Source organism: Moschus berezovskii, chromosome 9 (genome assembly GCF_049115385.1).
Source record: "Moschus berezovskii isolate FMDL1 chromosome 9, NW_MosBer_1.0, whole genome shotgun sequence".
NCBI lineage: Eukaryota > Metazoa > Chordata > Mammalia > Artiodactyla > Moschidae > Moschus > Moschus berezovskii.
The window spans coordinates 100,398,368-100,413,672 of NC_142468.1; the positions used below are offsets into that span (position 1 = coordinate 100,398,368).

A 15,305-nucleotide genomic window follows, 5' to 3' on the forward strand; every position below is an offset into this window, starting at 1 on the left:
ACCAAATTTTCTTGCTCAAAGCAATTTTCAAGGACAGCCAAGATCCATGGGGTTGGGAAAATGTCCAGTTTTTATTTGAAGAAGATGTAATATATTCTGGTTGTGATTTCCAATCTATCTCTGTTCACTCTCTGGATACAATTAGTTACAGTCTTCTGCATGAAAAATATGCCCAGTAAATTTCAAGACTCCCAAATTCTCAACCATTTGGCTAGAAGTCCAGGGTCTTTTCTTCTGCACCAGCTCCACATATATGTGTATGTGTGTGTAGGTGGTTCCTTGGGTGCAGATCTTCTTCATATGAATCAAAAGACATCTCTGTTCTACTCTCCACACACCCAACCTACAATGATGAGACTCTGATCAGTTAATTGTGACAGACACACCAATTAAAAAAGAAGAGAAACAAAAGGCACATAGTGGGACTTGGCCCATGGCTATTCTAAAATACTTCTGGGGCAGTTTCCCTGGGGCAGGGAATGCGCTTTGACTATGGTTAGGCTCATTATTGTTTCAGATGTTTCTTCTGTTACTTGCTCTCTTTCTTCTCTTGAAATTCTCACCACATGTATGTTATTCCTTTTGTAGCAGTCCCACAGACTTTGGATATTCTCTCTCTTTTCTTTTTACAAACTTTGTTCTCTTTACTTTTCAAGGTTTCTATTAATATTTGAGGCATCCTCAAGCTAACATATTCTTTCCTCAGCCACATCCAGGGTACCAACAAGCCCATCAGAGGCATTCTTCATTTCTGTTTCAGTGTTTTGGATCTATTGCATTACCCTTTTGGTGCTTTCTTAGGATTTCCATCTCTTTGCTTACATTGTCCATCTGTTCTTGCATGTTGTCTACCTTATCCATTAGCATGTACATAACATTTGTTTTAAATTCCCAGTCAGGTAATTCCAATATTCCCAATGTATCTGGTTCTGATGCTTATTCTGCCTCTTCAAACTATGGGTTTTTCTTAAAGTTGTTGTTTTGATTTTGGAATGCCTTTTAATTTTTTTTTTTTTTGGATGGTCAAACCTGGGTAAAAGGAGCTACCATAAACAGGCCTTAAATAATGTGGTAGTGAAATGTAGGGATGAGAGGAAGTTTTCTATAGACCCATGATTAGGTCTCAGAGTTTCAGGAAGCCTATACTTGTGGGTGAACTTCATAAGCGTTTCTCTCTTTTTTTTTTTTCCCTACCAGCTTGGGTGGGATAGAAAGTCTAGAGTGAGCTAGAGTTGGGATTTTCCTTTCTCCCATACGGAAGGCCAAAGCTGACTAGAGATGGGGTATTCCTCATCCTCTAGGTCAGCTGGGCTCTGATAATATCCTATCAGGTTAGGCTCTGGCTAAATGGTTTCTCCTGGGGCAGACATTGTTAACGTGTGTATGTGTGCTCTGACATATTTCAAAATGGTTCTTTTCCCTCTCCCCCTCTGCTGGAAGCTGGAGGGGAGTTTTCTCTGATATACTGTGAGAATCTAGTCTAACTCTTGGAGATAAATAATATAAAATTTTGCTCCTATGATCAGGTCCTCTAGTTTTTAACACTCAAATTTGTCCATACTGAGCCTCCACAATTAGTCAATTACAGTTCAAATTTTCCCACCCTGTCCTGGTTACCTGGCCATTTCTATCTAAGAGTCTTTGCCCTTATAACTTGTGACTCCTGTATTGCCTGAATTTCTCTCCAATATTAGAGGCAGAGATTTGCCTGTGTTCCATCTCACTTAATATCCTAGAAGAGCTGTTTTTTGTCTGTTCACCTCCAATATACATTTCTTTATACACACACACTCACGTAGTTACATAGTTGACCCTTGAACAACACAGGTTTGAACTGTCAAAGTCCATTTAAATGTGAATGTTTTTCAGTAGTAAATATGAGAACACTACACAATTCGAGGTTGGTTGAATCCATGGATGTTGAATGGTGGACACAGAGGGCTTACTATCAAGTTACACACAAATTTTTGACTTCTTACTCCTAACCCCCATGTTGTTCAAGGGTCAACTGTAGTTTCAAGAGTAAGACATGTGACTTCTTGCAATGTTTTCAAGGTTCATTCAGGTTGTAGCATGTATCACTATTTTATACCTCATTCCATTTCATGGCCAAATAATATTCCATTGTATGGCTATCCAACATATAGTTTATTCATTTATCAGTTTATAGATGTTCCCATATTTTGGCTGTTGTGAATAGTGCTACTACAAACATTTATGTACAAGTTTTTGACACAAAAGGCTGCATATTATATTATTCCATTTGTGTGAAGTGTCAGGAATAGACAAACGCATTCAGAAAACAGATTACTGATGGTAAGGGCTTGGGGAAATGAGATTTGGGAGTGTTTGCTCAATAAATACAGGTTTTCCTTTTGGATAAAATGTTCTGGAACATGCAAGGGGATAGTGCCAGTCATTGACAAAAAAATGTTCTGGAACTCGATGGTGGTGATAATTGCACAGTACTCAGAATATACTAAATATCACTAAAGATAAGTTTTATATTATGTGTATTTTACTGCAAACAAAATTAGTAAGAAGTGAAAAATACCCAAATACATATAAAGACGGAAACGCATCAACTTCTTTGTTCTCAGTCCCTGACGTGGCCAGTGTCAGTCTGCTCTGTACTGTCTGATTTTTACAGAATTAAGATCCTATCATACACGTGACCAGCCAGTGTGCTTTTCACTTGATGGTTTATTGTAGACAATGCAGTGTATTCAAATTCAACTATTTCTTTTCATGACAGCTGTATTTTTTAATGTAAGGGTATTCTGGAACTTAAATAATTCCTCTACTAATAGGTAATCAGATTTTTTTCCCTTATTTTTCCCACTGCTTGCTGCTGCTGCTGCTGCTGCTGCTGCTAAGTCACTTCAGTCGTGTCCGACTCTGTGTGACCCCATAGACGGAAGCCCACCAGGCTCCCCCGGCCCTGGGATTCTCCAGGCAAGAACACTGGAGTGGGTTGCCATTTCCTTCTCCAATGTGTGAAAGTGAAAAGTGAAAGTGAAGTCGCTCAGTCGTGTCCGACCCTTAGCGACCCCACGGACTGCAGCCTACCAGGCTCCTCCATCCATGGGATTTTCTAGGCAATAGTACTGGAGTGGCTTACTCTGTTAAAATAAATATTTTGTCATTGTTTAAAGGATCGCTGCTTTTATTTCCATGAATTGATTCTCAAAAGAAAGACTTATGAGTCAAATGACGTTGAAGAAAAGTATATTTTAATTTTAGAAGTTATTGCCAGGATATTGGGTTTGTTTGTTTTTAACACTGCAGTTTATACATTCATCAATGATGTGCTTGTGTGCTCAGTCGCTTCAGTCATATCTGACTCTGTGATACTGCGGACTATAGCCTGCCAGGATCCTCTGTCCATGGGGATTCTCCAGGCAAGAATACTGAAGTGGGTTGCCATGCCCTCCTTCAGGGAATCTTCCCCATCCAGAGATCAAACCCCCATCTCTTATGTCTTCTGCATTGGCGGGTAGGTTCTTTACTACTAGTACCACCTGGGAAGCCATGTCCATGATACAAAATATCCTTAAATATTCTTCTAAATTTTGATCAATTTGATGAGAAAAAATGGCATTGATTTTTATTTTAATATGCAGTTCCCTGGCCATTAATGAGGTTAAATATTTTTCATAGGTTTGTTTGTTATTAGGTATAATTTATTCTAGGAATTACTTATTTAGTTTTTTTTGGGGGGAGGTTGGCCAATTTTTTTCCCTATTGAATTTTTTTCTTATTAATTTACTGGAGATATTTCAAAATACTTTTTGCATAAAGTTACAGACAAGGATTGAAGTTATTTATTTATTTTCCATATAGATGTGTATGCGTGCTTAGTTTCTCCAGTCGTGTCTGACTCTTTGCAACCCTGTAGCCCACCAGGCTCCTCTGTCCATGGGATTATCTAGGCAACAATGCTGGAGTGGGTTGCCATGCCCTCCTCCAGGGGATTTTCCTGACCCAGGGATCCAACCCGCATCTCCTGTGTCTCTTGCATTGCAGGCAGGTCCTTTACCACTGAGCCACTGGGGAAGCCCCTTTCCATACAGATATCCAATAACAAAAAACAATTGTTATACAGTCCTTTGCTAAAAGGGCTCTTCTTTCCTATTGAATTATTTTGGTACCTTTTTTGAAAATCAATTATCACATATGTGAAATTCTTCTGGACTTTCCATTCTGTTCCATGCATCTATTTTTTAGGCAAATACAATAATGATTACTATGGCTTTATAATAAGTGCTGAAAACAGATTTTGTGAGCCTAGCAAATTTGTTCTGTTCACATTGTTTCTGTGATCTTAAGTTCTTTGAAATTTCATATTAATTTTATAATAAATTAAGCCTGCTGGGATAATGATTAGCATGATGCTAAATGTATACAACAATTAGGAGATAATGAACTTGTTTACAGTATTGTGTCTTTTTATCTATGAGCACAGTCTGGTCCCCATCATCTTTTCATCCTTGGACCCAGGAAGATGGATAAAGAGCAACAGGGGAATTATGCATTGAATCTTAAAGCTTCTGCTCAAATGTGGCACATCTGGCACAAAACTTCTGCCCATATTATTTTGAATAAATAAGTCATGTTTCCAAGGCTTTAGTTAAAAAAAAAGTGGAAATTATACTCCTTTTACAGCAATGGAGGGTCTCTGAAGAGATGAACTAAGTAGAATAAGATAGCCTATTGTTCAATTAATAACTCATAATGATAGTTACTTGGAATTCTTATTTTTTAAGGATTTATACAGATGATTTGAGAAGAGAGAATTTGAAGGCAGGAAATTATTGAATTAAATAGATATAGAGAGATCCCTTTGATTAAAGTATTAGCAACGTGTATGTTATCGGGATAAATAAAATAAGAATTCCAAGTAACTATCACCATAACTCTGCCTATAGTCTTACAATGAGCCTTTGTTGTCTTTAACATCAAGTTCTATTTTAGAGTGGCATTCTTATTCTTCTAAACTGCTAACTGAATATCTTGTTCCTGCAAATAAGTTCCACTATTTTATTTCCCACATACTTTTTCCCCTTACCAAACAAAATTTAAGTTTTCATTATAGGTCAACTTCATGATATTTCTTTTGTAAGAACATTTCCTTGATTGAAATTTTTCCCTTATCTAAAATCCAGTTTAATCTTTATCTCTAAGAATTTGTTGAAAACTTGATATATTTGACTACATTGTTTCACAAATTGTTTTATTTATGAGTGTTCAGTAACTCCAAAAAATTATACATTACTTAAAGCAGAAGCAAATGTTCCTGGATTTTATTCTCCCATGACCTCCAGAACAAGGTTAGATAATCAAGAGTGCTAATTAAAATTTGTTGACATCTCCTTCTAGCTTCTAAATGTTGGCTTTCCCAACTTCCATCCCCTGAATCTCTCAGGTGCAGGTAAAAACAATCATTGTAAATTTCCATAAGAAAATTAATATATCTTCCTGTTGTGAACTAAATCATACCACTCTTGTTGTTCAAAAGATCCCATTGAAATATGATTTCTTGGTCAATTCCCAAGTCCCTACAACTTCCATTTTATCTACAGCTGCTACACAGCTAATGATTCACCTCGGTCATTTATTTATATTTAAAACTAACTCCTCCACATTCAATCGCTCAGTCACTTGACACTGTGTATACTATAAAGCCCTGATTCCGCTATAGATCTGGTAAGCAAAGGTGCTCTTTTCTTTTCTTTTTCCTGTGTCTTTCCTACTTCCACCTTCTAACTCTGGAGGGTTAGATCATTAAAACAGTTTGCATATGTTGGCATATACGAAGGGAGAATTCAAATACAAGTGGGACTAAGCCTTAAGAGACATATCCTTTAGAAGACAAGGTAAAATTTTAAGTCATGTAATCATGTAATTACAAATACTTGTAGGAGGAACATACTCCTATTTAAGGAAAAAAAGAAATAAAGAAGCAGTTGAATGCCTTTCTTTGGGATAATGGCTATGCTGCAATATACTTGATACTCAGTCTTCTTCAGTTCAGCTCAGTTCAGTCGCTCTTGTGACACCATAGACTGTTCATCACCACCCTGAAACTTGCTCAAACTCATGTACATCGAGTTGGTGATGCCATCCAACCATCTTATCCTCTGTTGTCCCTTTCTCCTCCTGCCTTCAATCTTTCTCAGCATCAGAGTCTTTTCAAATGAGTCAGTTCATCGCATAAGGTGGCCAAAGTATTGGAGTTTCAGCTGAATCAGTCCTTCCAATGAATATTCAGGCCTGATTTCCTTTAGGATGGACTGGTTGGATTTCCTTGCCGTCCAAGGGACTCTCAAGAGTCTTCTCTAACACCACAGTTCAAAAGCACTAGTTCTTTGGTGCTCAGCTTTCTTTATAGTCCAGCTCTCACATTCATACATGACTACTGGAAAAACCATAGCTTTGACTAGATGGACCTTTGTTGGCAAAGTAATGTCTCTGCTTTTTAATATGCTATCTAGGTTGGTCATAACTTTCTTTCCAAGGAGTAAGCATCTTTTAATTTCATGAATGCAGTCACCATCTGCAGTGATTTTGGAGCCCAGAAAAATAAAGTCTGTCAGTGTTTCCACTGTTTCCCCATCTATTTGCCATGAAGTGATGGGACCAGATGCCATGATCTTAGTTTTCTGAATGTTGAGTTTTAAGCCAACTTTTCACTCTCCTCTTTCACCTTCATCAAGAGGCTCTTTAGTTCTTCCTCACTTTCTGTCGTAAGGGTGGTGTCATCTGCATATCTGAGGTTATTGATGTTTCTTCCAGCAATCTTGATTCCAGCTTGTGCTTAATCCAGTCCAGCATTTCTCATGATGTACTCTGCATATAAGTTAAATTAGCAGGGTGACAATGCACAGCCTTGATGTACTTCTTTCCCTATTTGGAACCAGTCTGTTGTTCCATGTCCAGTTCTAACTGATGCTTCCTGACCTGCATACAGGTTTCTCAAGAGGCAGGTCAGGTGGTCTGGGATTCCCATCTCTTTAAGAATTTAAAGTTTGTTGTGATCCACACAGTCGAAGACTTTGGCATAGTCAATAAAACAGAAGCAAATGTTTTTCTGGAATTCTCTTGCTTTTTTGATGATCCAGTGGGCTTCTGCTTCCTCTGCCTTTTGTAAATCCAGCTTGAACGTCTGGAAGTTCACGGTTCATGTGCTATTGAATCCTGGCTTGGAGAATTTTGATCATTACTCTGCTAGCATGAAAGATTAGTGCAATTGTGCAGTAGTTTGAGCATTCTTTGGCATTGCTTTTCTTTGTGGTTGGAATGAAAACTGACCTTCCAGTCCTGTGGCCACTGCTGAGTTTTCCAAATTTGCTGGCATATTGAGTGCAGCACTTTCACAGCATCATCTTTCAGGATTTGAAATAGCCCAACTGGAATTCCATCGCCTCTGCTAGCTTTGTTCATAGAATGCTTCCTAAGGAAAACTCGACTTTGCATTCCAGGATGTCTGGCTCTAGGTGAGTGATCATACCATCATGATTATCTGTGTCATGAAATCTTTTTTTTGTAATGTTCATCTGTGTATTCTTGCCACATCTTCTTAATAACTTCTGCTTCTCTTAGGTCCATACTATTTCTGTTCTTTACTGTGCCCATCTTTGCATGGAATATTCCCTCGGTATCTCTAATTTTCTTGAAGAGATCTCTAGTCTTTCCCATTCTATTGTTTTCCTCTATTTCTTTGCATTGATCTTTGAGGAAGGCTTTCTTATCTCTCTTTGCTATTCTTTGGAACTCTGCATTCAAATGGGTATATCCTTCCTTTTCTCCTCTGCCTTTTGCTTCTCTTCTTTTCGTAGCTATTTGTAATGCCGCCTCAGACAACCATTTTGCCTTTTGCATTTCTTTTTCTTGGGGTTGGTTTTGATCACTGCCTCCTGTACAATGTCATGAACCTCCATCCATAGTTCTTCAGGCACTCTGTTTATCAGATCTTACCCCTTGAATCTATTTCTCGCTTCCACCTATAATCATAAGGGATTTGATTTAGGTCATACCTGAATGGTCTAGTGGTTTTCCCTACTTTCTTCAATTTAAGTCTGAATTTGGCAATAAGGAGTTCATGATCTGAGTGAAAGTCAGCTCCCAGTCTTGTTTTTGCTGACTTATAAGGCTTCTTAGTTTGGGTAAATATCAACAAAACTAATTTTCTTAGTGTTTCTGGTAGGTCTCAATCAGATGAATTTTATCCATAAATATGTTAATGATTGTCTATAAATTTATAAGAGTTTTGAAACTGTCAACTTAAGTCTGTCCATAACGTTGCTTAAGAGCCCATGTCACTTATATGTGATATAATTTTTAATGTTGTTTCACTATGGATAACTTTATTTATGGAAATCCATACTTTCAGTATGTATAAGTTTCTAAATGTCTAAACCTATGTGTGTGTGTTTGTGTGCGCATGCATTTAACACACAATCAGCCCAGAGTAAGTGCTTCCTTAATGTGAGTTCTTATCTTTAAAATTACACAGGCTAATCTCATTTGGATTGTCCATTAGCACTAGGAAGGAAAGTGCTGTTTTCAACATCTATGACTTAAGTGGTATTTCACCATGATCCCTAATATCCTACCTTTCAAATCAATATAGCCAATGAAGGTGGAAAGAATACTAAAGATAAGTTTTCCTAGAGGAAACAAAGTCTATGAAAATGAACCTGGGAAATAGAGCCTTTGCTTCAATAGAATCATATTTTATCTTGAATTTGTTTTTCTTTTCCTTTGATGCAGATTTCCAACTATCAGTCAGGACGATGGATGTGGCGAATGAGTCTACAGTTTCTGATTTTGTTTTGCTAGGACTCTCTAAATCCTGGAAGCTACAGACATTTTTCTTCGTGGTGTTTTCGCTGTTTTATGTGGCGACAATGGTGGGTAATAGCCTCATAGTCATCACAGTGATAGCCGACTCTCATCTGCACTCCCCCATGTACTTCCTGCTCACCAACCTTTCCTTCATTGATATGTCTCTTGCTTCCTTTGCAACCCCTAAGATGATTACAGACTACCTCAGTGGACACAAAATCATCTCCTTTGACGGCTGCATCACCCAGATATTTTTTCTACACCTTTTTACTGGCACTGAGATGATTTTACTAATGGCTATGTCTTTTGATAGGTATATTGCAATATGCAAGCCTCTCCACTATGCTTCAATCATAAGTCCCCAGATGTGTGTGGCCCTTGTGGTGGCTTCCTGGGTTGAGGAGTCATGCATTCACTGAGCCAGGTCATATTCGCTCTCACATTGCCATTCTGTGGTCCCCATCAGGTAGATAGCTTTTTCTGTGACCTTCCTGTGGTGTTCCAACTAGCATGTGTAAATACTTATGTCCTGGGCCTCTTTATGATCTCAACAAGTGGCATCATTGCCTTGTCCTGCTTTATTCTTCTATTCAGTTCTTATGTTATTGTCTTGGTTACTATCAGAAATCATTCTTCAAAAGGAACGTCTAAAGTTCTTTCTACCTGCACAGCTCATTTCATTGTTGTCTTCATGTTCTTTGGGCCCTGCGTTTTCATCTATATGTGGCCACTAAGCAGTTTTCTGATAGACAAGTTTCTATCTGTGTTTTATACCATCTTTACTCCCATTCTGAACCCAGTAATCTATACTTTGAGAAATCAGGAAGTGAAAACAGCCATGAGGAAACTGAAGAATAAGCTTCTAAATTCTTACAAGGCAACTCCATTGCATTATTTTTAGTTTTAACATCTAGTTTTATTCCTGGGTATTAATTGCCACATTTTTTTGTGTGCACACAGTACACATTAGGCTTTTATTTCTCAAGCTATTATCAACTTGAAACTGCCAAAATTTGTGAAATCACAAGTTCATGTTAAAACTATCCTCATACATGTATTTTAAATACATTTTAAATTTCAGAAAAGCAAGCTGGCAGAAGCAAATTTTTCCAGCTGCAAAGAATATCTATAAAAATGTCAAGAGTGATTGCTTCAGTTAGGAAATTCAATATTAGCATTCTATTCATTGGAAAAGAGGAATAGAAAATGAGAAGAGGAAGTATTGATCAAAAGATAACTAGAAGATAATGACATTTACATACAACTAACAACTGAGTTACTCAGAGAATTCTAAAGTATGACAAATTAGTAAGTTTCTGTATGCCTTACAAATTCAATACTGCTATAGGAGTAGCCTCTGATCAATCAACAATGATTATCTATGCACATTCCTGACATGACTACTTAACATTTAAACAAATTTGTGAGTTCTATTAAAGAAAGTCTGAGTATATTTCATTATAAATGTTGATGAAGTCCAAAGTGAGTGCTGTAAGTAGACACTCACTTTTAGCTGATAAGAAACACATTCATGATAACTCCTTCTCATAATACAGACTGAAAAAAGAGGCTAGAAAATTCTGCCAGTAGAAGATATTATGAAATGAGTTTCAAAAGAGTACACTTGCTTCATACAGACCCTAATGTCAGTTTAATGCCTGGAAAGTTGAAACTGGAATGAAATGAAAGATACAGTATATGATAGGGAATTAATGGAAAGTTTATGCTTTTCGAGGAGAAGGGGACGACCGAGAATGAGATGGCTGGATGGCGTCACCGACTCTGTGGACATGAGTTTGAGTGAACTCCGGGAGTTGGTGATGGACAGGGAGGCCTGGTGTGCTGTGATTCATGGGGTCGCTGGAGAGTCGGACACGACTGAGCGACTGAACTGTGCTGAACTGAAAGTATTATATTGTTTTACACTTTTGTTAAATTACTTCTTCCTCTTAATATTTGGATGCAAAAATAAGAAATTTGTGATTAGTAATACATTATCAATATAATAAGTATATTTCTGTCAGGAAAGTTTTTTGTTTTGTTTTTTTTAATACTTTTAAGTAAGTTATAGGTTCTTAGAGTCGGACACGACTGAGCGTCTTCACTTTCACTTTTCACTTTTTCATGCATTGGAGAAGGAAATGGCAGCCCACTCCAGTGTTCTTGCCTGGAGAATCCCAGGGACGGCGGAGCCTGCTGGGCTGCCGTCTGTGGGGTCGCACAGAGTCGAACACGACTGAAGCGACTTAGCAGCAGCAGCAGCAGGTTCAAAATTAGACTGAAGGTACACAAGGAATCATTACCACCTGCTGGCAGATACTGGAAATGCAGGCATTGAAAGTCATGGTATCTCCTGGATGCTTTACTTTGCAAATCATTGGCTTGCTGCTGCTGCTGCTGCTAAGTCACTTCAGTCGTGGCCGACTCTGTGTGACCCCATAGACGGCAGCCCACCAGGCTCCCCCATCCCTGGGATTCTCTAGGCAAGAACACTGAAGTGGGTTGCCATTTCCTTCTCCAATGTGTGAAAGTGAAAAGTGAAAGTGAAGTTGCTTAGTCGTGTCCGACCGATAGCGATCCCACGGACTGCAGCCTACCAGGCTCCTCCATCCATGGGATTTTCTAGGCAAGAGTACTGGAGTGGCTTGCCATTGCCTTCTCCAGAATCATTGGCTTAGTTGATGGCAAATCTTAAAGAATTAACTGTTATTTGGAATTTACTGAATTATACTTATAAAATATGGTGTCCAATATATTATCCAATTTGTATTTACAAGAGGAAAGATCAGTTACCACCACAGTGTTTGATAAATATCAAGTTGTTATTCTTTCCTGGCATTATTGAACAAACAGAGAAAACCAAGAATTATATATGCATTAAATACCACTAACAAGAGAGAATTTACGAAAATGAAATTCTTAACTTTTCATTTTAAGCCAAATGATGAGAAATATGTTTTGCTTCCTTAGTGTGTGTTTTTAATTTTATTAATTAAAGGATTAAACTAAGGGATGCTTACAGTTTAAAAGTGTGATATTGTGTTTAAACTAGGCATTTTTGAAAGTGTTGAATAAAATCATCTGCATTATTAACACAAGAATAAAGTGTGTCTATAGCTGCAAAGTAATAGCTTAATTCTATTTGAAATAGGGATACAGATGGACAAATTTTGGTTGTATGCATAAATTTTCTCTGTTTCAGTTACATGTGCAAATATGTTCAGGATTAAAGAACTCATTTATATAGAATTTTCCTATCTGTTGTTTTAGAAATGCTCCAAGTAATGCTTTCAAATAATATCTTTATTTGAACTGGAATTATGTTTTTAAATGAACTGCTTTTTGCAAGATAAAACTGTGGAGTCTTTTTAAAGGGATGCCATCAATCTTCAGTGCTTATGTGGATAATTCTAAAACCCAAGGGCATTTGCCAAACTCTCAACAGTATAACTCATCAGCAGATAACTCTGTAAGGCAAGTCAATAATGAGATTGAGTAGTTGGATTGATAGTAGGTTTTTCTAGCTGAGAATGAAAACGACCATAGGTAGCCTCTGGACAACTTCCATATATAAAGAGAACTACCACTTTCTCTGATTGCTCAGCATGAGGAGTCATCATACAGGATACTTCTACACATTACAGAAACACTAAAAACTTAATTAGGAGCCACTGGTGGATTATTTTATTGCCGTGTCTCCTCAACATGCTGCTGACACTCTTTAACCAAGGGTAAATACAGTCTAATGGCCACAGGCTCCTAAAACAGGTAAGATGGTGCCATTTGCCACTAGGGTATCTAAAGGCAGAAATAATGTTTTATAAAGCAGGCTAGATGAAGAGAAGCCAGTATAAACATACCAGGTTGAGGATAGCTTTAAATGATCTGAATTTCCAATAACACATTTAAGGGAACATCGGGACATGGAGAATTTACAAGAAGAGTATGTTGACAAACAACTTCATATTCCCTTAGGTGTTTGGGAAGCTTGGCAATACCAAACCTATGAGTTCTTAAAAACTGTAAAAGCTGTTTAGTACAATTAAGCAATATTATCAAATGCAGGTGAAAAAAAAACTGTAAAGTCATGTCTAGATGAAACGACAAAATTTAAATTGTAAACCACTAAGGAATTGGATATAAAGGAAAGTTATGACCAACCTAGATAGCATATTAAAAAAGCAGAGACATTACTTTGCCAACCAAGGTCCGTCTAGTCAAGGCTATGGTTTTTCCCGTGGTCATGTATGGAAGTGAGAGTTGGACTGTGAAGAAAGCTGATCGCCGAAGAATTGATGCTTTTGAACTGTGGTGCTGGAGAAGACTCTTGAGAGTCCTTTGGACTGCAAGGAGATCCAACCAGTCCATTCTAAAGGATATCAACCCTGGGGGTTCATTGGAAAGACTGATGCTAAAGCTGAAACTCCAATACTTTGGCCACCTCATGCAACGAGTTGACTCCCTGGAAAAGACTCTGATGCTGGGAAAGGTTGGGGGCGGGAGGAGAAGGGGACGACAGAGAATGCGATGGCTGGATGGCATCACCGACTCCATGGACATGAGTTTGAGTGAACTCTGGGAGTTGGTGATGGACAGGGAGGCCTGGCGTGCTGTGATTCATGGGTTCCCAAAGAGTCGGACACGACTGAGCGACTGAACTGAACTGAACTAATGACAATAAAATCCAAAAATGATATACACTTTATATACTTCCAAAAATATTTGAGGAACATTTCAAAATATTATACAGTGTGATGATGGTGAATTTGCATTGAAGGTTAAGGTTTAGACCCCTCCTCTGCATGCGTTTCTTCAAAAGCTCTGGAATGAATCCCAGCAACAACTTGTTCACTAATTTTGAATCTTTTTTTCTTACAGAAGTCACCTTATATTACCTAAACTTTGGGCTCTGCAGAACCTGGATCTACCCTGAGTGTAGAGGTTAGACTGCTACAAAAATGTTAGACTCGGGCATGTTTCTACCAGGGTTAAATGCCTGTTTTACAGTTTGTTGGTGCTGTAAACTCGGGCAAGATACATAACGTACCTTTGCCTCAGTTTCTGCATCTGTAAAAGAACATGGCAATGGTACCTACATCACAGCGTTTTTTAAGGGATAAAGGAAGTTATTCATATAAAGCACATAATATGCATTCAATAAATGTTCCGTTCCGTTCAGTCGCTTAGTCGTGTCCGACTCTTTGCGACCCCGTAGACTGTAGCCTACCAGGCTTCTCCGTCCATGGGATTCTCCAGGCAAGAATACTGGAGTGGGTTACCATTTCCTTCTCCAGGGGATCTTCCCGACCCAGGGGTCGAACCCGGGTCTCCCGCATTGGAGGCAAACGCTTTAACCTCTGAGCCACCAGGGAAGCCCTCAATAAATGTTATTAAAGTATAATTCTAAACAACTCTGGGTATTTTTAAGGAACTTGGTACTTTCCTGAGCTAACAATTGACATGTTTAATTTGACAGGTAAATTTTTACTTTATAAATTTAAAATATTTGTGTCTGTATTGTTATTGTTGTTGTCCAGTTGCTAAGTTGTATCTGACTCTTTGCGACCCCATGGACTATGGCCTGCCAAGCTCCTCTGTCCATGGGATTTCCCAGGCAAGAATACTGTGTTGCCATTTCCTCCTCCAGTGAATCTTCCCGACCCAAGGACTGAACCCACATCTCCTGTATTGGCAAGCGGATTCTTTACCACTGAGCTACCAGGGAAGCTCCTTAGGTCTGTATATATGTACATAAAATTAATGTGTATTAATTAACTAGGAAAATTAAAAGTATCTTCCACTAGAAAACTACACTGGTTCTAATATTAATTCAAACCTCTAGAAACTTGTTTTTCTCACTGGTAATAATTTTTGTGAACCAAGAGAACTTCTAAATTGTTGTTTTACTACTATGTGATTGCTTCTATACAATGTATAATTATTAAATAATTGATTTTAGACTGGATTTTCACCACAATCGGCCGGAATAAGAAAGGTGATGTTTGATCCTCTGTATTATTAACGTGAAGACATAGATAAATGCACAGATTAGTGAATACTAACTTAGATAAGTATAACTTGTATATGAACTTGTGTTTATGTGAAGAATTTTTCTGCATTGATAAAGGCATGGGATAATGCAGTTACTGGACTCTGGTGCCAAGTGGAAGAAGTTCTTGGTAGATGCTATTATTTCAACATGTTTATACTCTTTGTAGATGTGTTTCCAAACTTAAACAATGACCAACAACAATGAAAAGCAAAATAACCTTGCTTTTCAAATGAACTTTTAAACAAAACACTTAAAGCAAAATTGACGAGAAAGTTGAAATAACCCTATTCTCTTCCCATGTTTTCCTTATTATTTTACTTGGTTATTTTTGGATGCATGAATCCAGATGGAAAACAAGGAGGAAAAAGCAGTCATGTAAATATAATTCATGTGAACGTCTTGCATT

At 37.9% G+C, this 15,305-nt stretch overlaps 1 pseudogene; it reads left to right on the forward strand.

Moving 5' to 3' along the window:
• The first annotated feature begins 8,795 nt into the window (after nt 1-8,795).
• Nucleotides 8,796-9,748, forward strand: LOC129563257 (olfactory receptor 4K2-like; annotated as a pseudogene).
• The last annotated feature ends 5,557 nt before the right edge of the window (nt 9,749-15,305 follow it).